The 13,822-nt window shown below is 39.4% G+C and overlaps 1 protein-coding gene across 2 annotated transcripts in view; it reads right to left on the bottom strand.

Moving 5' to 3' along the window:
- The window catches only part of UVRAG (UV radiation resistance associated), a 330,830-nt gene that overhangs the window by 76,702 nt on the left and 240,306 nt on the right, over window positions 1-13,822 (bottom strand). The gene's annotated exons all lie outside the window — the stretch shown is intronic.

The following is a 13,822-nucleotide window of genomic DNA, read 5'->3' as shown; positions in this document are numbered from 1 at the left end:
CAGAGGCTAAAATTTCTTAGATACAGTATAAACATCTGAACTGGACTAAGTCACCTAGTTATAGTCATTGCAATCTACTGACATCTTCATAATATTAATTAAGTCAGAATAACAGCTGCTTTCTTTCAAAAGAAGAAGTGAATAGGTCACAGAACAAGGAACTAATGTTTAAGAAAGTGACCAATCCACTCCACCAAGGAGTTGAGGCCACTGGTTCCTATTTACATATCATAAACTTGTCACCTTAGCTAAGATTAAGATCCCAGAAATTTTTCCCTCTAATATCTTGGACCTGACATCTCAACTTCTACTAAATGGGAGAGAAAGATTAGGAAAGAAAAAAAAAAATCAGACTTAGAAGCAATATATAAGATTTCTGTGTCTTTTTTTTTTTTTTTCCTAATTTTTTTGAGATGGAGTCTTTGCTCTGTCACCCAGGCTAGCTCTGTTATCCAGGCTGGAGTGCAGTGGCCGGATCTCAGCTCACTGCAAGCTCCGCCTCCCGGGTTCATGCCATTCTCCTGCCTCAGCCTCCCGAGTAGCTGGGACTACAGGCGCCCGCTACCCTGCCCGGCTAATTTTTTGTATTTTTAGTAGAGACGGGGTTTCACCGTGTTAGCCAGGATGGTCTCGATCTCCTGACCTTGTGACCCGCCCGTCTCGGCCTTCCAAAGTGCTGGGATTACAGGCGTGAGCCACCGCGCCCAGCAAGATTTCTGTTTCTTTTAAGGTGACCATTGAAATCAACAGTGCCAATATGAGCCAAAATTCATTAAAATATTCACTCATATTTACAGGGATGGCTATTTGGATGCAACTTCTCTAAGGCAATGTGCTCGAGCCACAAGCCTCTCATACAGGACTTTCTATTTTAACCTGCCTCACTGGAGCAACAAAGGCATGCGATCTGGATCTTCATAAAGATAATGAGTTATTTTAGAGAGTAACTCCCCTCACTATTCCCCTTCTTTATACTTGCAAATGAAGAAGGTTAGAGCACACCTATAGTCTAGTCATTGTTTTCTGATTCTCAAGATCAAGCAAAAGTTTTAGCATCTGATACAGATTTCTTTACAAACAGATCAATAACTATTTAGGGTCAAGAAGAAAACTTCATCTTCCTTCTGCGATATACAATTATTCTCAAGAATAAAATAATCTTATTGAAATGAATGGCAGGTGACAATTACTACTCTTAATTTCAATTGTCTTTTAATTGTCTGAGGAAAAGATACATTCCATAAAGCCTAAAGGACATTATTTTCTAGAGGAAATAAAATAAAGGAAATAGAATTTAAGGGCTTTATATTAAATTCTCAGGGGTTGCTGGCTATATAGTATCCAAAGGCAAATTTGTTACACTATAAAATTATAAGCGCTGGGGAGTGAGCAAGGTCATGAACTGTATTTATTCTCTACTAAAGGAACACTAAATGCTTCACACACCCATTAAGAAGACAGAGCTTTATATTTAATTGAAACAGTAAAAAATAAACTAGGACATGTAGTTTGGCCTCAAATTGAGATGCATAAAAATGGCAGCATAGCAAATTCACGATAAGCAAAGTGCAACACCAGGTTTTTGCAAGATGTCTGGGAATCATTCAAATTCAGATGGGGTAGCCTGCAAAGAAACAACATATTTGCAAATACCCAACAGGGGCACTTTAGAGACAATCTACTACAGTCCTAAACCTCTTTGCTGTCTAGCCGTTATTCTATAAGCTTCCAATGTAGACTATCTGAACAGCTCTCCAAACCCATAGCTATCTCCATTTTCAAGGTATATATCTAGAAACTGTTTTGTATGTTAGAAGAGTAAATTGAGATCAGCATACGTTGAAAACCAAGCTTCAACATTCCTAAAAAATTGATTTCACAACATTTGTCTTTATTATGACTTCAGTGGGACTTATTTATACAAAAAGCCACAAGGTATGGTTCAAAGAAGGCAATGCAAAGACAGATCAAATATTAAGACAGAATTTACATTTTATATTGCTTTCAAATTCTTAGGTCACTTGAAGTTGAAGAGTAAAATAGCTTATAACTATCATGCATTCATCTTACTTTGCAAAAGTACATGGATTTATAGATCTATCAATCTTGAAAAACACCCATTTTAAAGGGCAAAACCTATTATCAGAACATAAGATACAAATCTTATATTGGAGAATTACGTTAGCAAGCTATAGAAGCTTTAGATAAGAATGTGGCCATTAAAGTACAACCAGAAGTAGGTCCATAACATCGCAAAGGGGACTCATTAAAGGAGTATTACATTAAATAACTGAAGGATGAACCATGTATTTCCTATGAAGATTCAATGCAATTTATTATTATATTCAATTAAAATGGCTAATATTATTTTCAAATTAAATTAAATTTCCACATAGAAAATTCACTGACTCTACTGCCTTCACATGGCCTTAACTGAACCATACCTTGTGACTCTTTCTATAAATAGAAAAATCAAGGAATTAGAAAGCAATAAATAAGATTACATGTGTGACAGAATTCCATCTGAGCCTTACTGTCACTGTAACTAACACCAGCTGGTGAAGAGGTTAGTGGGGAGAACTGCAGACCTCCAATCTTAATTATCAGAGCCCACCTTTATCTACTGTAAATACTCATATCATTGTGAACTATCAAATTGGCTTAGGTCAGTTTGCAACCCTTTCTTTTTCCAGTCTGTCTCAGATTGTAAATTTACACTCACTGTGTGATTACTTGGTTAATGTGTGTCTCCCTTATGATACTGTAGGCTCCAAGAGGGCAGAAACCGATTTTATTTTGTTCCTCTTTGCCTCTCTGTGAAGTGTCTAAGCACTGCTACTAGCAGAACTCAATAAACATTTGTTGAATTTTTTTAAAAAAGATTATTTGTGAAAACGATTTGGAACTCTTTAGTACGGAACAATTTCAATATGAGTTAAGAATTACACGATGACTACCAAAAAAGCTACTGTGATCCCAGGCTGTGGTAACAGAAGAGGAGCAGCTCAGCTGGGGAACGTGATAGTGATTACTACTTTGCACTAGGTTAGACTGTACTGAGAGACCTATGCTCAGTTCTGGGAGTGAAAGTATTTTACAAACAGACAGATGAACACTTGTATCCTTACTTAAAGGTTATGTTTCTAGAGAACGTTTATAACAATCTCATTTGACTATAAAAAGCATGCAGTGAAATATGAAGCAGTCAGTATTATTGTTATTTAAAATAAATTGATTTGCCTTGGTCCCCTAAGTAGTAAGTGGAAGAGACATGGCCTCAGTATTAGGTCTTCAATAATAAATTCAGTATTCTCTCTATTGCCTCTGAATGCTTTAGAGAAGCAAACCCAGGATGATTAGGGGAACAGGAGTCAGTATTGAGAGAAATTGTTGAAGGAACCAAAGGTGTTTGTCCCGGAGGATACAAGTCTCAGGGAAAACAAATGAAGGACTTTCAGAGAGAAAAATAATTCATTTTTTTTTCTGCATGGCTTCAAGCAGGGAGAACCAAAGCGAACGGTATATGCATTACAGGAGATTGATTTCACTACAAAATTATTCAAAATCCTAAAGATCTTGGTTAGAGGCAGCCAAGCAGAGAAGGGCGACAAACACAAACAAACAATGGACATGTATTTAGTGGATGTAGTGGGTTACACAGTGGCCTCCAAAAAGATATGTCCATATTCTAATCCCTGGGACCTAAGTGACCTTATTTGATGAAAAGATCTAAAATAGTTAAGGATCTTGAGTTGAGATCATTTTCTATTAGTCAGGTGAGCCCTCAATCTAGTAAGTATCATAATAAGGAAACACAGAGGTGAGACAAAGAGAAAAGAGGTTGTGTGCAGATGGAGGCAGAGCTTAGCTATGCAGCCACAAGTCAAGCAATGCCTGGAGCCACCAGAAGCTGTAAAGGATAAAGAAAGGAGTGTGGCCCTGATGACCTTTGATTTTGGACTTCTGGCCTCCAGAACTGTGTGAGAGTAAATTTCTGCTGTTTGTCTCATGAAGTTTGTGGTAACTCACAGTAGCTTTAGAGACTAACACAAGAGGAATCAAATACTAGATGATCCACTGGACTCAATCAGGCATAGTATCTCCTCCAGCTCCAAGATTCTATAATTCTGAATACGTGAAACTAAACATACTGAATATAATTTCATTTTTTCCTTCGGGACCCAAGAAAGATTTGAGACTCTAATGCCAAAGAGTCATCATGACAGGTAGCAGCTAAGGTTGCAAAGTAGACCGACTGAAATTTGGAAAGTGAAGTACCAAAACAAGAAATTCATATGCACAGGCTGAGCCTGAGCAGGATTTTTCTTTTTTACTAATTTTTATATATATATGTGTGTGTGTGTGTGTGTACACACACACATATATGTAAATATATGTGTATATATACATATATACACACACATATGTAAATTTATATACATAAATATACAGACATATATATGTAAATATGTGTGTGCATATATAATATATATATACACACCTAGAGACGTTAACCCATGAAAAATATATCACACACAACTTGAAAAAAACTGTGACAAGAAACTGATTTTCAAACTTCAAATATTTATAAAAGATACAACTATTATAAACACTACCCTCTCCCCACCAACTCAGACATTTTTACAAAGGACTCCAAGCTGCCGACAGTTTCTTGCCTTCACCTTCAGAGCCTCACATCCAGATTGAGTTCTTTGATGGCAACTCGGGATGAGGACATGGCTATAGTTAATTCAAATTTTTAAATCATACATATTACTTCTGCCATTAGTATTTATACAAAATGTGACAACATGGACTCAATATATTCTGAGGCCATGACTTTACCTCAAACTCAGTATACTTTCTCCTGTCCACACTAGTTTGCCATTACAACTTTTCTCTATCAATTACTTGGACGTAGAGCGGCATTCAACTTTACCCACCTGATTTGCCTTTTACATACGCAGTGCTTCACCGAGCTGACAAGTCATTTCAACTCTGTAACATTCTCCATCCCTGCTGCCACTCTGGATAATTCTTTGTTGTGGGGTGCTGTCCTATATACTGCAGGATGTTTAGCAGGGTCAGCATCTCTATCCTCTACTCACTAAAAGCCAATAGCACTGGACTCCCAGCTGTGATAACCAAAAATGTCTCTAGACATTGCCCAGTGTTGCCTGGGTGGGTGGGGAAAGGGGTTCAAACTGCCTCCAGTTGAGAGTCATTGTTCTAAGCTCTTATCAGTTTGCTTACTACCTAGCCAGAATCCTTAATGCCAGTTCATGCTCCATATCACTGTCAGATTGATTTTAGGAAGTCTAGTACGTTTTTAAAAACTGAATTACGACAGAAAAGACACAGTTTTTCCAGTCTCAGCTCCATTACATACTTAGTTGTTATATGAACTTGGGTAAATCATAACTAGTTTAATGCTAAGTTCTTAAGCTGTGAAGTGGAGAAACTATCATCTTTCCTGCCTTCTTCACAAGTATCTTGTGAGGATACAACACCTCAAGATTGAGAAAGTACACTGCAACTGCAAAGCATGACACAAATATAAGTTATTATTTTCTCTTAAGGAAGACCTCTTATGTCACTTCTCAGCCCTGCTTCATAATCAGTTATTGTTTTAAATTTCAACTCCTCTGCCTACCTTTCAAGGCCTAAGTGATCTGACCCATGTGCCCAATTGATCTGTCACCTTTTGCTCAAGAGGTTTCCTCAGTGTCACAAACACATCAAGTTCACTTTTCTTTCTCTGCCTTTACTTAGTTCTCGAAAGTGTCCATCTTTCTTGCTTTCCTATCTAAACACTATTCCATCCTTCATAAGATCTAGTTCAAGTTGTCGCATTTATTTTTATTTTTATTTTATTTTATTCTATTTTTTAAGACGGAGTCTTGCTCTATTGGCAGGCTGGAGTGCAGTGGCGCGATCTTGGCTCACTGCAACCTCCGCCTCCCGGATTCAAACAATTCTTCTGCCTCAGCCTCCCGAGTAGCTGGGACTACAGTTGCGTGCCATCACGCCCAGTTAATTTTTATATTTTCAGTAGAGACAGGGTTTCAGCATGGTGGTCAGGATGGTCTTGATCTCTTGACCTCGTGATCCACCCACCTTGGCCTCCCAAAGTGCTGGGATTACAGCGGTGAGCCACCGCGCCCCGCCACACATTCCTTTTTAAATTGCCCTTGACCGCTCCAGGACTCAACGATTCTCCTTTGACCTTCCTGTTGCCTATTTAATGCCTAGAGATCGATTCGTAGTTGTTTCCATATTCATTTATTTCATGTTCTAGTGGTAGTGCATTAATTTTCCCACACTTCATGATTCACATTCACATGTGCACAATTCTTGTTCTTGGTGCCTCATGCTTTATTTGAGGGCTACATCACATTTAAAGAAGTAACCAAAATTAAATCAGGGTATCTGCCAAAACCAATAAAATTCTTTTTTTTTTTTTGAGATAGGATCTTGCTCTATCGCCCAGGCTGGAGTGCAGTGGCACAATCATGACTCACTGCAGCATCTGACCTCCCGGGCACAAGTGATACTCCTGCCTCTGTCTCCCAAGTAGCTGGGACGGCAGGTGTGCACCACCACACCTGACTAATTTTTGGCACCAGGGGATAGACACAAGGTCTCACTATGTTGCCCAGGCTGGTCTTGAACTCCTGGGCTCAAGCAATCCTCCCACTTCGACCTCCCAAAGTGTTAAGATTACAGGCATGAGTGACCATGCCCGGACCTAAAACTCATTTTAAAAGACATTTTCAATGTTTATTTTCCCAAAAAGTCCCCCCTACAACAACTATAGTAAATTGTGAGTTAACTCTTGTATGCTTAGTGGTTCAGAAATGGGGATAGATTATAACATGAATACCTACTGGGCTCCTCCTGTGGAATACCAGTCTGTGTAACTGGTGGGACGACCTACTATCTATCAGGAGCAACCAGTTCTTGGTTGGCTATGGTAAGTCTTAAGGCTACATGCACTTTAAAGAAGCAATTAACAAAACAACAACAAAAAAAACAACACGAACCTCATTCAAGTTCTCCAGGGCAACAATAACAACAAAAAAAAACCTGTGAAAAAAGAGTTAATCTAAAATGCCAGCAGCATGCAATCTGCCCCTATTTTTCCCCTGTATCAAGTAAGGGAAGTGACCAAAGGCTATAGACCCATACTAAATTATTATGGCCAAAGTAAAGCACCTGGTAGAGTAAAAAGGACTATGTTTTACTCTGCCAAGACTAAAGAGGGGGAAAAAAAACCCTCACATTTTTCTGCTATGTTGTATAGTGTCACTGGAGTTTTAACTGTTGATGGTAATGCAGTGAAAGTATAAGGCAGGCTATAGGTATGTGAGATGGAAATGGCTGGCTGTGGGGGTTACACTGGGGACTGAAAATATTTGAGCATCTGTTTCCATGTTAAAAAGTCACATTTATTAACCAGCCCAAAATGTACTCTTTAAAAAATAAGCCATTTTAAAAGAATATTTCCATTTCCATTTATCATTTAATACTTAACGACTGAAATCTATTGTTTAAGTTTCCATCTTTCTTTGGATTAATAACTTTACTCTAAGGGCCATTTAACCTTCCCCCATAAGTGATATCTCATTTTAAACATCATAATCAATTTAAAGTAACACAGAAAGTAACAGATATCCATTGCTTCGGGCTAAAGTTATAATCTATGAAAAGCATGATTAACAATGGACATTTTCTCCCTCTTTCCCACAGCCAACTGATCTTTGAAAAATCAAATCTGATCGTGGCACAGTCTCCTACTTAGAACCATCAAAAGATTTTCCACTGCACTGGAAATAAAATTTAAACCACACAGGGTAGCCCACAGGTCCTTATGTGGCTAAAGCCACTTCTACCTCATGTCATTCTCCTTGGCACTCGCTATGCTCAAGTCAGGCTGGTTTTCTTTCTGTTCCCTGAACATGCCAAGCTTGTTTCCTACTTTGGGACTTTTGAACTTGCTATTATCTGTTTTTTAAGTGTTTGCTCCTGAAGTCTTCCCAGAGCTGACACTTTCTTGTCATTCTGGCCTTTGATCAGAATCACCCCCTAGAGAGACCACTGCATGTCAATCTAAAATCCTTCCTCAGAAAGATTACTGAGGGCAGATTAGACTAAGAGTGGTCACGGGTACTAACCAAAAAAATGTTTTGTGTGTAACATTACACACAAAAAAGAGATAATTGGACATAATGTGCTTCCAAATGTGATACAAAAGGAAGCATCAGTAACACCTATGAAGTATTCTTGCCAAGAAAACTCAGTATGATCATCTAAGTTTTTATCTCTAGTTTATAGCTAACACAGGGGAAAGATACACATGTTAATACAATCAGCAAAATCCAAAATGTGAGGAACTTTACAGAGATCTGCGGAGTAAGTTTAACTTACACAACAAGGAAAAAATTGCAAGGAAAAATAAAGAAGGAGAGAACCTCCAGATTAAGAGACTTAAGATGTGGAGCAACCAGAACTCTTATATATTGTTGAGTGGGAGTATAAGATGTACATTACACTCTACGGAAAAAGGTCTGGCAGTTACTTATAAAACTAAACATACACTTATCCTATGATGTAGCAATTCTGTTCCTGAGTATTTACCCAAGATATATGAAAACATTTGCCCAAAAAAATACCATGTACAAAAATGTTCACAGCAACTTTACTCATAATAGCCAAAAACTGAAAACCACCTAAGTGTTGAGGATGAAAGAACCTACAATAAGTTCATACTGCATGCTTATGGTTAAACAATAGTTAAGTAGGGGACTGGGAAAGACAGTGATTCACTAGAAAAAAGAGAGAGGGAATAGAAATACAAATACAAAACTACAAAAAAGAGAGAGGGCAGAGAGAGGGAAGTTTCAGGGGAGAGTCAATGATCTGTATCTTGACAAGGGCTGGACTGTACAGATGCATACGTATTTGATGGAACTGAGAATAGTTCATTTAAGATTTGTATATTTCTGGCCGGGTGCGGTGGCTCACGCCTGTAATACCAGCACTTTGGGAGGCTGAGGTGGGCACATCACGAGGGTCAGGAGATCGAGACCCTCCTGGCTAAAACGATGAAATCCCGTCTCTACTAAAAATACAAAAAATTAGCCAGGCGTGGTGGTGGGTGCCTGTAGTCCCAGCTACTCAGGAGGCTGAGGCAGGAGAATGGCGTGAACCTGAGAGGCGGAGCTTGCAGTGAGCCGAGATCATGCCACTGCACTCCAGCCTGGGTGACAGAGTGAGACTCCTTCTCAAAAAAAAAAAAAAAAAGTGTATATTTCATTATATATAACTTTTACCTCAAAAGAAGAAGAATCATAAACAAATATTGAGCTCTGATTAATCATATGCATGATGAAGCATTGGGGGGAAGTCTACTGATATCTGAAACTTACTTTAAGATTCATGGAAATAAGTAGGTTGATATAATACATAAACAGATGGATAAATGGAAAGATACAATAACACAGGTACAGCGAAAGTAACCGCAGAATCTAGGTGGTGGGTGTATGGGTGTCCACTATTAAGATTCTTTCAATTTTTCTGTATGTTTAGACATTTTCATAATACAATCTTGGGATACAATATAAATAAACCAAAAAAAAAAGGTTTAGCTAATGGCAAATAATAGGAGAAAAACAGCCTGGACACAGTGGCTCACACCTGTAATCTCAGCACTTTGGGGGACCAAGACATGTGGATCCTTTGAGCCCAGGAGTTTGAGACCAGCTTGTGTAGCATGGCAAAATCTTGTCTCTACTAAAAATACAAGAATTAGCCAGGCATGACGGTGTATGCCTGTAATCCCAGCTACTCGGGAGGCTAAGGTGGGAGGATCACTTGAACCCAGGAGATGAAGGTTGCAGTGAGCCGAGATCACACCACTGCACTCCAGTCTGAGCGACAGGATTAATTGTAGGCAGCTTCCTATACGTGGAAAATTTAAAACTAGTTTTGAAGAAAGTAAAGGTCAGAAATTTGAAAGAGAGAAGATGAAAGAGCACTTGAAATTAGTGTAAAAGAACTGATTCAATCAATAGATGATTTACTTATTTTATACCAAAGACTCTAATGAGCATTGGACAAATAAAGCAAATACTATTCTTAATTCACTCGGTTAGCAATAGTTACTGCATCATCACCTTGTGGTAGGCACTGTTCTAGGTGCTGAGCTAACACAGTGAACAAAACAACAAAAAAAATTCCTGTCCTCATGAAGCTTACATTTCAGTGGGAAAGACATGACAAATGAGAGGAGGTTCAATGAGAAGATTACATCTGAACAAAAACCTGAAGGAAGTGAGAAAGTCTTGAAGCTATCTGGGGGAGAGTGTTCCAGGCAGGTGAAATGGAAAGTGAAAAGGCCTTGAGACAGGAATGCCTGGTATGTTCACATCCAAGGAAGTGAAGGCAGGCCAGAGTGCCTGGAGCAGAGTGAGGGAAAAAGGACCAGGAGATGAGGTCAGCAAGGGGATCGGTTTACATCATGCAGGGTCCTGGAGGTCACAGCAAGGACTTCGGTTTTTACTCTGAATGACAGGAGAAGCACTGGAGGGTTTAATGGCTGCTCTGTGAGGATAAACTGCAGAGGAACAAGAAAAGAAACAAGGGGAGGCTACTGCAAAACTTTAGGTAAGAGAAGACAGAGGTTTGAACCAAGATGGTGGCTGTGGAGGTGGTGAGAAGTGGTTGGATTCTCTTATTTTGAAGACAGAGCCAACATGATCTGGTGACAGATCTTCTATGAGGTGTGAGAGGAAGAGGAGTCAAGGATGACTTCAAAGTTTTGGACCTAAGCAACTGACAGAATGGAATTGCCATCTTTTTATAAAATTACGGGTGAAATTAAACAGCTAGGAGCTAGGGTAAAAAAAAAAGAGTGTGAGGGGTTAAGTGCCATAAGATTAGGCTGGTAAGGTCAGCAGGTACCAGACTATGCAAGGTTTTATAAACCACAAGAAAACCAAGTCTACACTGTATCCTTAAGGAAAATGAGAGGATAATAACTTTTTTTTTTTTTTTGAGATGGAGTCTTGCTCTGTTGCGAGGCTGGAGTGCAGTGGCATGATCTTGGCTCACTGCAACCTCCACATCCCAGGTTCAAGTGATTCCCCTGCCTCAGCTTCCCGAGTAGCTGGGACTACAGGTGCCCGCCACCATGACTGGCTAATTTTTTGTATTTTAGTAGAGATGGGGTTTCACCATGTTGGCCAGGCTGGTCTCGATCTTCTGACCTCATGATTCGCCTGCCTGGGCCAAAGTTCTGGGATTACAGGCGTGAGCCACCATGCCCAGCTGGGAGGATAATAACTTTTTAAAGCTTGGGTGTAATAAGATGGGGTTTATGTTTTTTAAAGACCAGACTGGCTACAGTGTGGTAAATAAAGGGGAACAGGACCTGGAGAGAAGGTTATTGCAAAATTCCAGGCCAGAAATGGTAACAGTTTTGGTTAGGGTTCCAGAAGTAGAGAGGAAGATATGTGAATAGATTTGAGGGAAGAACCAAAAGAATTTTGTGATGGATTGATTGTTACAAAATGGTAAAGAGCGGAGGAGTCAAAGATGACCCTTTCAGTTCTCGATTGAGAAACGAGGCAGATGGCGGTATCTGTGAATTGTGATAGGAAACACAGGAGGAGGAGCAGGTGCATATTTGTTTGTGTTTGTGTGTGTGTGTATGTGTGTGTTTTGAGACAGAGTCTCACTCTGTCGCCCAGGCTGGAGTGCAGTGGTGTGATCTTGGCTCACTGCAACCTCTGCCTCCTGGGTTGGGGCAATTCGCCTGCCTCAGTCTCCCGAGTAGCTGGGATTACAGGTATGCACCACCACGCCTGGCTAATTTTTGTATTTTTAGTAGAGATGGGGTTTTGCCATGTTGGCCAGGCTGGTCTTGAACTCCTGACCTTCGGTGATTCTCCCAAAGTGCTGGGATTACAGGCGTGAGCCACAGCGCCTGGCTATATATTTATTATATATAAATATAATACACTTGTATACTATATATTTATACCTATATTCTCTGTAGTATATTTATACTCTATAATATAAACTAAATATATTTATTATTTATAAATAAAATAAAGTGACAAAATTTGGGCTGAAAATATCAAATAAGGGATTATAAACATTTTAGATGGAAACCGAAGTCATAGGTATGAATGAGATGGCCTAAAGAAATGGTATACAAGAGAACCACTTCAGAGCCTTGAGAATATGAACGAAGGATGGGGAGAAGGAGCCAGAAAAGGACTGGTTAAAAGATATGAGGAAAACCAAGAAGTATCTCACCAGAAAAACTCAGAGAAACACTAATGTAAGAAGGATGATATCAACAGTTAAGTGCAGCAGACAGGTCAAGCCAATCTGAAAATAAAACGTCTGCTGGATTGATTCTGTGGGTTCATTGGTAGGTAGTGCTGATAATATGGTAAATGAAAGTTTAACTGAAGTAGCAGGGGATGAAGGCCGACTAGTATGAGTTCAGCAGTGGCTAGAGGTAAGGAAATGAAGCTGGTGGGAAGCCTGGCATAGAGAGAGGGGAGCTCAGCAGCTGCAGGGATGTGGTGAGGCACAGCAGGAAACATGTCCCGAGGTGAAAGAGGATAGGTTCCTTACCACACAGGTGAGAGTACAGAAGGGTCTGCCTTAGACAGCAGGTGGGACAAGGGCAACTCTTTCGTCATAACAGGGGGGGATGAAGGAAAATGACCACTGTGGATGCTGTTTATTCATTCAACAAATTTTCAGTGAACTCATACTATGTGCCAGGTATGGTGTTAGGTGGTAGGGATATAAGACTGGGTAAACACAAACAAGAGGTTAGAGTCCAGTGGATTAGACAGATAGTGCTCAAATAATCAGCCTAATAAATGAGATGGGTAGGTGCTAAAGGAAGAAATGTTCTGGTTAGAGGAAGCAGCTTGTGCAAAGGCCTGTGGCAGGAGGAGACATGCTGCGTCAAGGATTGGCAAGAAGGCCAATAGGACTGGGCTGAAGGAGGAATGGCAAGGGACAACTTTGAAGTTGCATAGGAAGGTATGTGACAGATTAGGTAGGGCCCTCTACACACACCATTCCAGACCAAGGGCTGATCTCCATCCTAAAAGTCCTCATGGAAGAACAAAAAGAGGAGTGATTGTTTTTTCCTCCTTCTTTGGGGGAAGAAAAGAGAGAGAAAATATAATGGGAGACATATGTGCCAACCAAAAGAGGTTAAATTTGATATAACAGGAAATAAAATATCACCCCAAAGTTTTTAAAGGAGAAATCATGTAATGAGAAGATTTACATCAGAATATTCTCTTTGCCAATATTATATACAATATTTTAGACAGAGCTATACTAAAAAGAGAACGGAATTTCAGGGAAAACGAATTCCAAGTAATTTTAGTAAGAAGGTTAAAAATAATCCCCCCCCCCCCAGCTTTTTTTTTGCTTGGTAAGTTGCAGGGCTGTGGAAATTGTTAAAGGACTCAATATCAATTTCCTTATAGAAACCTTCCAGTTTTTCCACACCCTTTTTGTAACTGTTGAAAAACAGTCCACAGGCAAATTTCAGTGAACAGAGTAAAATTAAAGGATGGAAACCATGTCTTTTTTTAATAGTCAATTTTGTAAAATAAAAATTCTGCCAAGCAAATCAAAATCACATTCCACAACATTAACAGTCATCCTGCATTTGCCTGGATTTAACAGCACCTGTTTCCCACAAAAATCTGTAAATGTTAAGGAAAAAAAAAAAAACCAAATCCACAATTACACATGCAAGGTGCATAAATACTTGGTAATG

The sequence above is a fragment of the Theropithecus gelada genome, chromosome 14 (assembly GCF_003255815.1).
Source record: "Theropithecus gelada isolate Dixy chromosome 14, Tgel_1.0, whole genome shotgun sequence".
Lineage (NCBI taxonomy): Eukaryota > Metazoa > Chordata > Mammalia > Primates > Cercopithecidae > Theropithecus > Theropithecus gelada.
Note: the sequence above shows the minus strand (reverse complement) of the source record. Positions and strands in the feature narration are given on the sequence as shown.